Raw genomic sequence first — 14,295 nt, 5'->3', positions numbered from 1 at the left:
GCTGTATGCTAAGAGCGAAAGGGACATAGATTCCCTGATCCACACAACCAGGATCTACAGCAGCGACATCGGGATGTCATTCGGGCTTGAGAAATGTAGTCGGATGGTGACTAAGAGAGGAAAGGTAGTCCGCACTGAAGGGGTCTCACTCCCTGAAGGGACAATAGCAGACATTGAGGACAGCTACAAGTACCTTGGTATACCACAAGCCAATGGCAACCTCGAACTGGCAACAAGGAAAGCGGCTACGGCCAAATACCTCCAGCGAGTGAGGCAAGTCCTAAGAAGCCAGCTCAATGGCAAGAATAAGACCCGGGCAATAAACAGCTATGCCCTGCCAGTGATCAGATACCCTGCAGGAATAATAAGGTGGCCAAAGGAAGAGATTCAGACCACGGATGTTAAGACTCGAAAGCTCCTAACCATGCATGGAGGGTTCCATCCCAAATCCAGCACCCTGAGACTGTACGCAAGCCGAAAGGATGGAGGCCGGGGACTAGTGAGTGTGAGAGCCACTGTCCAGGATGAAACATCCAAGCTCCATGAATACATCAAGGAGAAGGCTCCAACGGATGACGTACTCAGAGAATGTCTCAGACAATGGGGAACAGAAGATGAGGTGCTGGAAGAGGGACCATCATGGGAGGACAAGCCCCTACACGGGATGTACCACCGGACCATAACTGAAGTGGCTGATCTCAAGAAGTCCTATCAGTGGCTAGAGAGGGCTGGCCTGAAGGACGGCACAGAGGCACTCATCCTGGCTGCTCAGGAGCAGGCCTTGAGCACCAGAGCCATCGAGGCCCAGATATACCACACCAGACAAGACCCAAGGTGTAGGTTGTGCAAAGAGGCACCTGAGACGATCCAACACATAACTGCAGGGTGTAAGATGCTGGCAGGGAAAGCCTACATGGAACGCCATAACCAGGTGGCTGGCATAGTCTACCGAAACATCCGTGCGGAGTATGGACAGGTCAAAATGGGAAACACCTCAGAAGGTGGTGGAGAATGACAGAGCGAAGATCCTGTGGGACTTCCAGATCCAGACTGACAAGATGGTAATGGCGAACCAACCAGATATCGTGATCATAGATAAAGGGCAGAGGAAAGCCGTTGTAGTGGATGTAGCGGTCCCAAGTGATGGAAACATCAGGAAGAAGGAACATGAGAAACTCGAGAAATACCAAGGGCTCAGAGAGGAGCTGGAGAGAGCCTGGAAGGTAAAGGTGACAGTCGTGCCTGTGGTGGTCGGAGCACTCGGGGCAGTGACCCCCAAACTAGATGAGTGGTTGCAACAGATCCCGGGAACAACATCGGACATCTCAGTCCAGAAATGTGCAGTGCTGGGAACAGCAAGGATACTGCGCAGAACCCTCAAGCTTCCTGGCCTCTGGTAGAGGACCCGAGCTGAATGAGGGACGGACACCACCCGAGGGGTGAGATGAGGATTTTTTTTTTTATATATCATTTATAACTTTAAAGAACAACCTTCTTTAAAGTATATATATATATATATATATATATATATATAATGATATACATCATAATATACTGTTTGAATTTGTTTAATATAGAAGTGGTAACGGGTATGCCATTACCCAAGTTGGAATGTCTCTTATTTGCCGAATCAATTATTTGTTGTCAAAAGATAATAACATTAGTTTAACTGTCAGCATGGTCTGTCAAAATGGTACTCATTTATGTTTGAAATAGAATATTATATGAGTCCTCAGAATTCCTGGTGCAGTATCGGCCTAAATCTTACAGTGAACAAAATGTGAGCAAATGGCTGGTCATCGATTATTCCATAGAGATCTCAAATGTTGAACACGATTCTTTATTTGCAAGAACATTTTAAAGTAAGTTCACCAAATATATTAATTACACTGTGTTCTTCTTTCGATTGCTTTCAGTAAGTTATTGTTACTTAAGTCAATTATTTAATAAGATATCTTTGCTTATCGATTGGCTCGATTTTTGTTAAGGGGTGGTGTGTGATCTTTCTTGTCTTGAGCCCCCATAGAGTCTAGAAACGCCTCCGGATGGATGAATGGAATTCTATTATTTTGTTGGAGATTTAAAGTTCTTCTTGGGGGAACTTTACAAATATTACACAAGCACATATATCTCTAAAGAAAAAAAATACAAGTTTTTAGCCTCTGGACATGAAAATCAGTCCAAGACAAATACACTGGAACAGCTTGATATAGACAGCTTTTGTTCTGTCTCATTACCTCAGTAAATGTAATCCATAGGGCTTCAAGAGAAACATCCTTGGGAGTGCATAGACACCCTGGGGTGGTCTGTTCACCCTCCTGTTTGCCCAGCTGGATTTCAGCGTCCCCCACACTCCTCCAGTGGCAAAGCAGCGACAAAATTCACTAAACGTGGTTGGGACTGGAGCCATGTTTTGCTGATGATAGGGCAATGGTACTATGTGCAGGATAGTTGATTTTTTTTCTTTTTTTTTCATTGTTGCTGCTGATACTCAGAGGTCATTGACATCGCTGAGGTCTGATTTAAGTTTAAGTCTCATTTAATCATTGAAAGGTTTGGTCATAAACCCTCATTTGATAGTATGAGCAAGTGTGTCAGTATTTAAGACTTGTAGTTGTGTATTTCAAGATTCATTCATCTTCCGTACCGCTTGATCCTCACTAGGGTCGCGGTGTATTTCAAGATAAAATAACAATTGAAAATCATCTACATTTGAAGCATTTTTTATTATTATTGGGTTGCATAATTTTTGGTAAATATTTGTCAGCGGCAAGTGGTGCCTGTGCTACACACCCATCGAGAGGATATTTACTTTGTCTACTGATGGCGTTTAAAATTATTATGATTTGTTTCATGTTTTTTTTTTAATTCAGTCTAATTTACAGGCACATTGTCGAATGATCCACGATAAAACTAAAAAAGCAAATATGACTGTATGCTAGACCATTTGGTGAGATGTGGACCAACTGCTCGTCCTCATAGTGAAACAGCCTTGTGGAGGAGCTTACCCTTCGTTGGTGTATTTGCGGATTTAAAAATTTCACATAAGTAACGTGACTCTTTGCGACATATGTAGCTCTACAGTAAATGTAGAGCTCTAAACACAAACACACATCAAGTCCGCCATTGTTGCTTTTGATTTTGTCACACTTGTGCATCTCCGGTCTGAAGGATTTGACATGCATGCACTCTGTTTTCAAACGCCAACGGTTTCAATCGAGACAATAACTATCATTTTAAAAAAACACACTTTTTGAACTTAGTTTTTAATCATTGTAATGTTTTTTTTAATGATACACATTATAGTGCCTCAGGGGAAAGTTTAACTCACACTCTGTCTCATGTCTTTTGTGTTGCACACCACACGGAGAACATTTGCATCACAAATCTGTACAGTATTTCAATATGGAGCACAACTTGAATGTACTGCAGTTTGACACATTGCATCCGTGTCAAATATCCACTGTGGTTCATAACAAATCATTATAAAAGACATAAATACAACTCACAAGCAGCATATGCTGTAAGCTGTGGCGAGACAGTCAGTTTAAAAAGGAGATGCCATTCCTATGCATGCGGAGCTTCTCCTGTACGGATCGTCTTTTATGGTTTGACCTTTCTCTTAATTGGCTGCTGTGTCTTTACACTTAGATTCTGTTGGTCTCCCAGCCAAGTCATTTCATCTCTTCCTTCTAAATGGTCTTCCTCTGACCCATAAATATGAAGTGCTTTAACCTTTTTTGAGTGCTCTCTTTATGGTGCTCTTTTTATTCTTTTACTATGCAGATGAGATGGGTTTTTGAATTACACAAAGTCCGGTAGCAATCATGACTGCCATTTATGAAATCCCCCTTTTTTTAATGTTAGTTTTTTTTGAAAACCCCTTTCAGCACCATTTTGCTGTCTTTGCAACACTGACAGTAATTACGGGAAAAGCTTCGTTAATAGCATTCAAATAATAAATTAGTTGGAACAGATATTGCCAAGAACAAAAGCAATTTCCCTGAATCACCAGAACTCAAATACACGTGCTATCTCTGACAGACTGACCGTCGGTCAAAAATCACTACCGAGTTCACTTATTTCACCCAGTTACCTATAAGAGCCATTGCATGTGCATTAATCAATCAGGCCAAACAATGTTCATAATATATCTGTGAGAGTGTATGTGTGCGCTTGGGCTGTAATAGACTTGATGTATTGATATGTTTATTTCAATTTATTTCAGGACCTCATCCTGTGACTCTGACCCCAAAATCAATACCTTCATTTATGGTCCACCACCTTCAATCAATTCTGCGCCCGTCTCCTTTTTGCGATGAACTGCCTCTGACTGAACACATGTAAGCAGAGCTCCACAGCTCTCCATTTCCACTGGCGTTTTTCTTTTTTTTTTTTTCCTTCTCTGACTATTCATCTGCCACCCTCCACCATGATCACTTGAATGGAAGCTATGTGCGGAGACACGCTTAACAATGTGTATAGCCATTGGCGAAAGGAGAAAAGCACATCTTGGACAAATGCAAATTGACTGGAGGTCTGACATAAGTGCTCCGTCTCTGCTGTGAATGTACATCTCTTTGTCAGTTACTGGGGAGGTGTAACAGAGTGCGCTGCCTCTGCGTGGCATATGTATCTGGCTACCATCCCCAAGAGCCTGCATCTTTGGTCTCCTGATTTTTTCACACACATTTGTCCTCGTAGACCAAATGCAGGTTAATTCTGCTCCTGTTCAAACATTCATTCATTCATCTTCCGAGCCGCTTGATCCTCACTAGGGTCGCGGAGGGTGCTGGAGCCTATCCCAGCTGTCTTCGGGCAGTAGGCGGGGGACACCCTGAATCGGTTGCCAGCCAATCACAGGGCACACAGAGACGTACAACCATCCACACTCACACTCACACCTAGGGACAATCAGTGTTCAATCAGCCTGCCACGCATGTTTTTGGATTGTGGGAGGAAACCGGAGCACCCGGAGAAAACCCACGCAGGCCCGGGGAGAACATGCAAACTCCACGCAGGGAGGCCGGAGCCGGAATCGAACCCGGTACCTCTGCAATGTGAAGCCGACGTGCTAACCACTGGACTACCGGGCCGCCGCCTGTTCAAACATCTGTGACAAAAGATGTGTGGGATGGATTTCTGTGAGCATGTCTTTGGACCTGCAATTGGGGTCAGTTTGTCCTAGTAAGGTTCAGTTCAGGTGAATGCCGTTCAGCTTTGCATTTCCATACCGAGGTGCGTCGGCACGGTGGTGGTGGCTGTGTCAGCGTATCAAACAAGGAAAATAAGCACATGTGTACGCTGCAGTGTGCTGAACGTATCTGCAAACAAAAAACAAAGCTTTGACTCCAGTGTCAATTTTTATTTCTTTCCCATTTATTAAGTTCAAAGAGGGCCGAGAATTGTATGTTGACCCATCAGCAGACAGTAGTGGTCCTTAAAATCGACTAATGGCTAATCCCATGTTGTTAGCATCTCATCTTCCAATAGGCCAGTTTTGTCTCGTCTGTCCGCTTCTGTCGCTGGTGAAAGCTAATCTGCGTTAATATAGTGATGTGTAGAGCAGGGTAATTTCGGGCTAACAAAGGGTCACAGCCTTCCCACGTCCGTGCAGTTGTATGAAAAATAAGGTGGCTGTGGATGAACATAGTAGTTACCTTCAGGTTGCAAGCTGAGTTCGGCTTCAGCTTCTGCTTGTCACTCGTCTTAAAAGATGAATTCCAGACAGACTATGGCACTGGTGGCTAGGAAGGGGCGCAGAGATGCTTCATGTCATGCGAACAAGAACTTTATTCTTCGCAAACCTTTTGTGACACAGCGTGGACCATCATCACATAAAATTCACTCCATGACATTGATGTCAGTGTAGCAGTATGCTAAAAGCATGTGGAAATATAAGACCGGTAGCAAAAGATGTAGGTCTATCGTCAAATACAATCATAGAAAAGTGAAAAAGAAACACTCAAACAGAAATAGTCTGTTTTCTTTTTTGTCAATTCTGTTTTTATCCTGGCTATGATGTCTCATCTTACAACATGCTATGCTATGTAATGCAAGATAAGGCTCGTTGGAATAAAACATCGACAGAGCAATCCTACTATTTACAATGACTACATTGGGTGTAATGAAGAGTTGAAATATTAACCCTTTCATGCACCCTGTAATCTGATAACACGGCAAGCTGTCGACTGTAGTAACTGCCGTCCGTCCCCGAAAGGGTCTGTATTTCTATGCCAGTCTGTCCAAATTTGTCTTTACAAAGGCTGTTCCGTGGCGCAAAAAAGGTTAGAGCCCGCTGTATTGTACAGAAAAAAATGTCAATGACATCATGGACTAATCCACTGCAATAGAATGACTGTGAACGCAAATTGCAGTATGATGTGATGCGATAGGTGAGTAATACGAGGAAAAGAGACATGCAGCACTTTGGATGTAAAAGTGGTCTTGGCCAGAGCATGTGTACTATCACAAGGCGCAAATGAACTCAATGCAATTTGTCTGATCAATGAGTTTACGGCCCAAGCGCCAACTCCACTAAACTGTGCATGTAAGCATACCTAGTTTTCTGCTAGTCTAATGGCTTGCTCTTCACATAACTAATACGACTATTGCGCGACCGTAAACCAAGACTGAAGCTATTTAGCCTGGTTTGAAGAAAAGCATCTGGGAGAGGAAGGACACATTGTGTTTCTTAAAAAGCATGTGTGAACTGGTGGTATAACTCAAACGGGCGCCTCTGCTGGATTTATTAACCAATTTCCACTACCATTGTCTTTCACTTCAATCTCAGAAGTGAGAGCGCAGAATATAAGGTTGCAATCACCCAAGTGTGCGGTGACAAAAACTCCCGAGCTAGCACCTGGAACTCAATAGGTATTCATGAACATTCGTGTATTTAGAGAAGGAAATAACTTAATACCATTGCCATTTCCTGCCTGACTTGCAGCCCCTCCGAAAATGAGATTGCGCCGGACGTCATTTTTCTTGTCTGCTGCGTGTTTCCACACCGAGGTCTATGGCTGTGGCTATGCGCCCTGCATGAGCAATGAGCTACAGATATAGATAGGTGGAAGAGCAAAGGGAGGGGTCGGTGGAATGAGACAGAGTGTGACTTTGGGAGATGGGTGGACTTCAAGGACCAGAGATTTAGGAAAGACAAGGCGGCAGAATATCTGTTGTCTGATTTGCCATGAATAAAAATCTGACAGGTTTAAGAAAAAATCAAAACGTAGAACGCTTTGCTTCAAAGGAAATCTAAAATGTCACTTCCTTATGATGTTTTTTTTAATGATTGTAAAATACATAACGTGACAGAGGGGATGATCCATCCCAGAGATGGTACTATGTACACCGTGACGAATGTTTCATTCATAGCACGGTCAAAGTCGAAGACAACTGCACATGCAACATTTCACATTGAGGAAAAAGGGTAAAAGAAAACCAAAGGATGGAGGAAAAAGAGAATAAGAGTGCCTGTCAATGCAAGAATGCACCAGAAGACAAAAGAATCCGCCAAACAATTCCTGACCATTGCTCGAACTGTCGGGTTACCTCGCCACTGATCTTATAAATTAACCATCGTACGGAGGAGGCCAATGCTGCAATCTTTTCTCCTCCACAATTAGGCTTGTGCTTTTTACTGAGCAACCCTTATCTCTTTTCTCTCACATAAGCTTTGCGTGGACTCATGAAAGCCAATGTCCTCATGTTTTAGACATTCAAGTTCATCATATAACAATGTATGGTGTAATGACTATGTTGGATCTTGGATTTGTTGCACTGTGCAGCAAAGATGGCGCTAACAACCAGATTTCGGTGGCTTTTTGTACCTCGTTATTGAAAGTACTGAATTTCAAACAGGGCTGTCAAACTCTGTGTAGTTCAGGGGCCACAAACAGCCCGCCCTCCCTCTCCCCCCCAAAATATATACCTGTATATATGATTTTGCTTCAGTTAATTATCTACATTTGTTCATCATAATTTACCGTCGTGACTGTAAAGGCATGAAACCAACGCATAAGTAGCGTATTTGGAACTGGAAAATATATGACCGTATTGCACTTTAAAATGAAATCAATTTATGACGGTGTTATTTTCACTACATGTGCATGATTCACCAAACCTAAATTTACTCAGAAACCATACAAATGAAAGCCATAACGATTCTCAATGGGTCAGAACAAAAGTGATCACCTCCGCTGTCAATAAACTTCATACATAAAACATAGATAAAAATACACAATGTTTTATTGTATTACATAAATAAAGGGATTCCACCAAACTTTGCCACTTTGTTGTGAAGCTGTCAACAACATCAATCCAAGTATTGGCAGTATCAATAAAGAAATTGGCTTGATGTTGATCTATCGGTTGCATGGGATCAGTATTTGAGTTTCTGTTTCTCTGCTATATGCACTGCTGCAGTTTTATCCAAGATGTAGCTTCGCTGACGGTGTCTGTGTAGTGACTCGTGACGAGCAACCTGCTGTGTTCATTCTTGTCTAAAAGGGGAGAAACAAACAGACCCAAGGGGATGGATAAAATCACGCTTGGCGTTATCAGGTATGACAACGTGAAATCGTGACAAACAGGGCCAGCGCACCTCGGCATAAGCAGGAGAGAAAATCTTGAGAGTAAATTGCTTTTTTTCTGTACTTTTTTGTCTCTGTTGAACATAGGTTGTCCCTTGATAAATGTAAAAAATAAAAGCATATGATGACTTTTTTATTTCGTATTTACAGGTACAAAAGAAAGTAGCTGGAACAGTTAGTTGAAAACAAGTCGGAGGTGATTAGGTAGGATGGTTTGCTTTAATGTATTCCATCTCTTATACCTCACAGACATGGTCCGTGTGAGCTTGTCACACACCAGGACAGAAACCCGAGCAGATTGCACCACTACTTTGTATTCCAAATTAATTGTCCTCTGAAGATCGCCCTCTGCCCCTCACTTCATGCACACACTCTCGCCTCAATTAGAAGACAGAAACCTACATACTGTCTCATCCAGTTCTCTCGTTTATTGTGACCTGCAGGTCTAGGTCCAAAACCAAACAGGGCCTTGACATCTGAGTCAAGCAGGTATTTAGGTATGAAGAATTAGTCTGAGGCTGTATATAATGAGGCAGACTAAAGAAGATGACTGATCCTACTCATGTGGTGTGCATAATGATCCTTAGATGCGATTGAAAAATCTGTTATTTTCCCATAATATTGTGACTGTTTCCCATACTGATGTTACTACTTACAAAATACTATTACTAAACTTTTTCATACAGTCAAGTCAAGTCAAGTCAACAGTATTTATAGAGCACTTTCGAACAGCCATCGCTGCATACAAAGTGCTGTACATGGAGCGATTTAACATCCACAATAAACAGTAAGACGAATCGGTAATAAAGGCGGTGGAAAGCACCAAGCAGTAAAATCAAGAACAAATCTAAGTCATGCTGAGTCGAACGTCAAAGAATACAAGTGAGTTTTGAGGAGGGCTTTAAAGATGGGCAGCGAGGAGGCTTGCCGAATGTTCAGTGGGAGGTCATTCCAGAGAGAGGGACCAGCAACAGAAAAGGCTCGATCCCCTCTGAGCCTCAGTTTAGCTCTTGGTACCTCTAACAAAGACTGGTCCACAGACCTGAGGCGCCGGGCAGGTGTGTAGGGGCGGATGAGCTCAGAGAGGTAAGGTGGCGCGAGATTATTCAGCGATTTGAAAACAAAGATGAGGATCTTGAAAATAACTCTAAAATGAATTGGGAGCCAGTGAAGGGATGCCAGAGTGGGAGTTATATGCTCCCTCTTACGAGTACCAGTCAAGAGGCGAGCAGTCTTAGCACATTCTCCAGATCCCACACAAGAAATGAAGCAATATACCCAGTATGTCTTCACAAAGACTCAATTTTGACTATATTGTAGGACAGAGATGGGCTACTTCTCTGAAATGATGGAGGGGGACCACAATTTTTCTTCTGTGCGACTGGGGGGGCCACATAGGACCACACACACTTGTTGTATGACAAAAATGCCATTTTGAATATGGACAAAATACATGCATATGTGCAAAACACATTCCTAGTATATTTCATTTTTCATCATACATTTCTCAATTCTTGTACAGGACATAAACGATCCATTGTCCGAACACAACATCTAAGAGTTGCAAACAATAAAATAAACTACAAACTGTGATTTTTTTTTCTTTCTCCAGTGTAAAGGGCTCCTTGGTGTTAAAAACAAAACAAAACAACAACAACAACAACATTGAAGGACTGCCCACGAGCAGGCATAGGGAGAACATGCAAACTCCACATAGGAAGGCCAGGGCTGGATTCAAACCCACCATTCTGCACTGTGAAGCGGACATGCTAACCAGACAGTCCATGTTTCAGGCTGATCATACAACAAGTTTTATTACAGAAAAATTCTGAGCTTGGGTCATCCATGCACGAATGAGGAACATGAGTACAATGAGTTCTGCAACATCTTATACATACCGTTTTTTTGATTGGTCAAACCCCTATATTCTGATTGGACAATGGTAAAAATGCTTAACTGTTTATTCAATTTTATTAGCGTCCCAAAGTGTTATACAACCCTCTTTTATTGTTAACATATGGATCTTATGAAACTTCATGCTATCAATTATTGATTTCATTACCAATTACGCTTTGTTTTTTAATTCTTTAAGTTACACATGAGGTCATTGCGGTCAGTCAAAACAAACAATTGCAACCTTTGAGCTGAAAAACAGGGGCAGTAACTTATCAAATAGAAAATACTGGTCAACATCTTATGGCACAATTTAATCCTCTCAGGCCGTAATGCCCAGTGAAGAGTAGCGTGACTTCCAAATTCACAAAGATGTGAACTAGACCAGTTTCCCAGCATGAAAATTACAATGCTGCTGTACAGACAACTTTCTGTTACCTAATTGTCAGATGAGTCGAGGGTGAGGCAACTCCATGTACTGGAGCACCCAGAGAGGTGCAACACAGCCCAAAACACACCAGACTAGTTCCGCCCATTATTATGCCAAGCGCACGGGCGCTGGTCCACCAAAACAGGGCCCGTGGTCTGTTTGAGTGTGGGACAATAAAAGATATCATAATCTTAATCTTATATCCAAGGCCTGCTTTTGATGCTTTGTACCACAACCTTCCCGTTAAACTTGTGAAAATGTCTTCTTTGTTGAAATAAAAACAGTTGACATATTTATTAATGAGAGCCAGAAGTTTTGAGGGAAAGTAAAACTGTTGGATGAATCTATTTATTGAACAAAGGACAGCAAAACACCATAACAAACACCGGGCGAAAAAAAACACTCACGATCCAAGATATTTCAGTCATGAGAGATCTGAAAATGTTCTCCAAGGAGAATTACCCCTGCGGACGACAAATGCCAAAACAACTCTGACACACAAAGAATGGAGGAAAATATGAGGGAACAGACGGAACAACAATTATTTATGTAAATAATGCACCATTGCTGCTTATAATTAGTGGGAAAATTAAGCAGAAAATAAAACCGTGGGGGGGGGGGGGGGGATACTATGCATGTCACCCAACTAATTTTTCTCATGCAAATTAACAATTGAAATTGTAAATGGAAATGGGTGTTTGTGTTGGAGAAAGAACCATACCAAGGATAGATTCCCCCCCCAACCCCCCCGCGCACGCTCCTCACACTGTTTGGAATTCATTAACTGCCGAGGAAAGTGCAGGCAGATGTTGTTTGAGACAAAGGGTGAAGACGATATTGTTAGCAGGAGAATGGAAGTTAGGGTTGTTATTTTGGGCAGCGGAGCTCTCGATAACTTTGATACACAAGAGCAGATGGACAACTCCTATGTGACTTATTGACCATCCCTCACTCTTATTTGAATACGTCTTTTCCAACATTAGTGCTGAACACCTGCCAGAAGTCGACAGGTGCTGCTCGCTGTCGTCTGCATATATCCTCACCCAAACTCGATGAACACGAATGACGGTCTTAATCGTAAATGATTCATTTTAATCGTATACATTAATCCGGGATAAAACATCAAACACCCTGCATGAGAAATCAAGCGTTGAATTTGATCCAATTTTACACCTCCATGTAACGGCGCAAACCTTACAACTGCAGGAAATGGAAAGACTCAATACAATGTGAGAGCAACGTTGCACAATTGGCCTGCATTGACAGTGGGTGTGGTTCCATGTCAATAACGTGTAAATTGAACAACTGGAACAGTTGAATAAATCATTTTAAACAGCCAATGTTGACACATGTACCCACATAAATTTACATGCAATGGTGGCATTTGCTGCTGTTGATAAGAACCAAAGCTGTGTCGTTCTAATCTCTAAACACCGTTCTAATATTGTCCAGGCTCTTTGAGCATTGTTCTCTTGGCGACATGATAAAACTAAGGTGGAATTCCAGGACAACAAAATGAACAAAAAGTGAAAAATGCCACATTGTGTTTGATTGCACTTTTGAAGTGTTCCTGTGCCTGTTCTCACCCTCTTGCTGTCAAGAAATGGGAGCGGATTCTATCACATCATTTTGTGGAAACAAAAAGACCGGCTCACACACTTCTCCAAATAAGATGAGCGGCATGCTTGCTTCACGCTATATATTGAGCACTTCCAATTTATGTTAATTTGAAAACTGAACCCAAAGAGAACAAAATATTATATCGAAACATCAAAACGTCCAAACAAAGCATTGCAATTTCTTTGGAACGTGGCATGATCGGTTTGCACTTTCTTCCCTCTGCGTGTTAACTCTGTCAAAACGAATGTTTAAAAAAAAACAAAAAACTAACTTAAAAGTAACTTTTATTCAGATACTGTCAAGCACACTACAGTACAGATGTTGTGCCAGTTGGACATTTTTTTCGGAGTGCATTAGTGAAGCGGCTTGCGATTCATGTCCTTAAAACACGCTTACACACATTGCATGAAAGCACAAGGTATATTTCCGACACAATTTTTTTTTTTTTTTGCAAGCGCATGTTGACCTTTTCAGTGGCACCTCATGCACTATTATCGAATGTGCTGAAGGGTTGACACGTTTATCAGACACAAGCTCAGTGAGAGCTGGTGCCTGCTATCAAGCGAAAAAGGTGTGATAAGTGCGATGTGTGACTACACGTGTCTCCTGTTTGCTTGTCTCTCCTCTTCCTCACTTCCCCGCACCCGCGCCGCCACCTTTTTCTGCCTCCTCTCTGTCATCGGCAAGTGTTTTTAAAAGAAGGAGGTTCAAACAAAGTTAGAAAATGCCTGTCTGGCGTTCATCTGACAGCACTGCATCCTGAACCCTTTTAAAAGAGCGTTCTGAGGGAAAGAATGGAAAGAAAATAGGACATGTTTCACACAATTTATGCAGCGTTAATTTTCCAGCCCCCGCACTGACTGTTTACAGAGTCCTGCACATCTCAAACCTCCCTCTTGTTCTCCAACTACAATCTCCCTTTTACTTTTTACTCCCACCCCACTTGCACTTTTTTTTTGTGGCTTATGTTATTCTGATTTTTTCCACGGTCTTTTTTTGTGTCACTAGTGAGGATGCTCTCCCTTGGGGTGGCTAAATTTACATCTCTCCATATGACAAACACAAACAATGAGGCAAATAAATCAAATGTGAAGGAGGCAGTGGGTGGTGGTGGTGATGGGGTGGGGGGCGTAGAGGCAAACACCAAATGTTTGTCAGTTCCAGCTCATGTATTGAAAATAAATATATCAAAATATACTTCTCACCCACCTTGTTTATGTATTTTCTAAGCTTACCCATTACAATTCTGGGTGTCAAAGTTCTCTTTTGTGTAACTAAGACTAAAACTGCATTCTAAAGGAATAATTAATTAAAAATTGTACTATCATGTTTTAAGAGTGTGATTTGGCTTCACCATGTCATAAAGATTAAACAAAATATTCAAAGCAAGGCAAGAGTAAAGATGGTGTGATTCTAAACCCCTGCAGACAGCAACTGATTATGAAACATATCGTTCAATTAATTACCTCTCAAAACTTTGAACGAAAACACTGTTATTATTCACAGTCAATGTTTGATCATATTAGATGATGCAGGTGTCACGATTGCTTCGGTCAGTTAGTACACTTCTATACAGTTAGTGCAGTGTGCGAGGATGTAAATGTATTCTGATGCACATCTTCAGGAGTGCACTAACAAGGTCTTGTAAATATTCAGAGCCCAGAATTGTAGGCTTTGGGTAGGGGGCTCTGTTGTGATGTGGTTTGATGAGTCGCTTCCTAATTGTGTGCGTGGGTCTGTGTATGTGTCTGTGCACGG

Source organism: Hippocampus zosterae, chromosome 6 (assembly GCF_025434085.1).
Source record: "Hippocampus zosterae strain Florida chromosome 6, ASM2543408v3, whole genome shotgun sequence".
Taxonomy (NCBI): domain Eukaryota; kingdom Metazoa; phylum Chordata; class Actinopteri; order Syngnathiformes; family Syngnathidae; genus Hippocampus; species Hippocampus zosterae.
The sequence above is the reverse complement of the archived record's forward strand: the minus strand, read 5'-3'. Positions refer to the sequence as shown.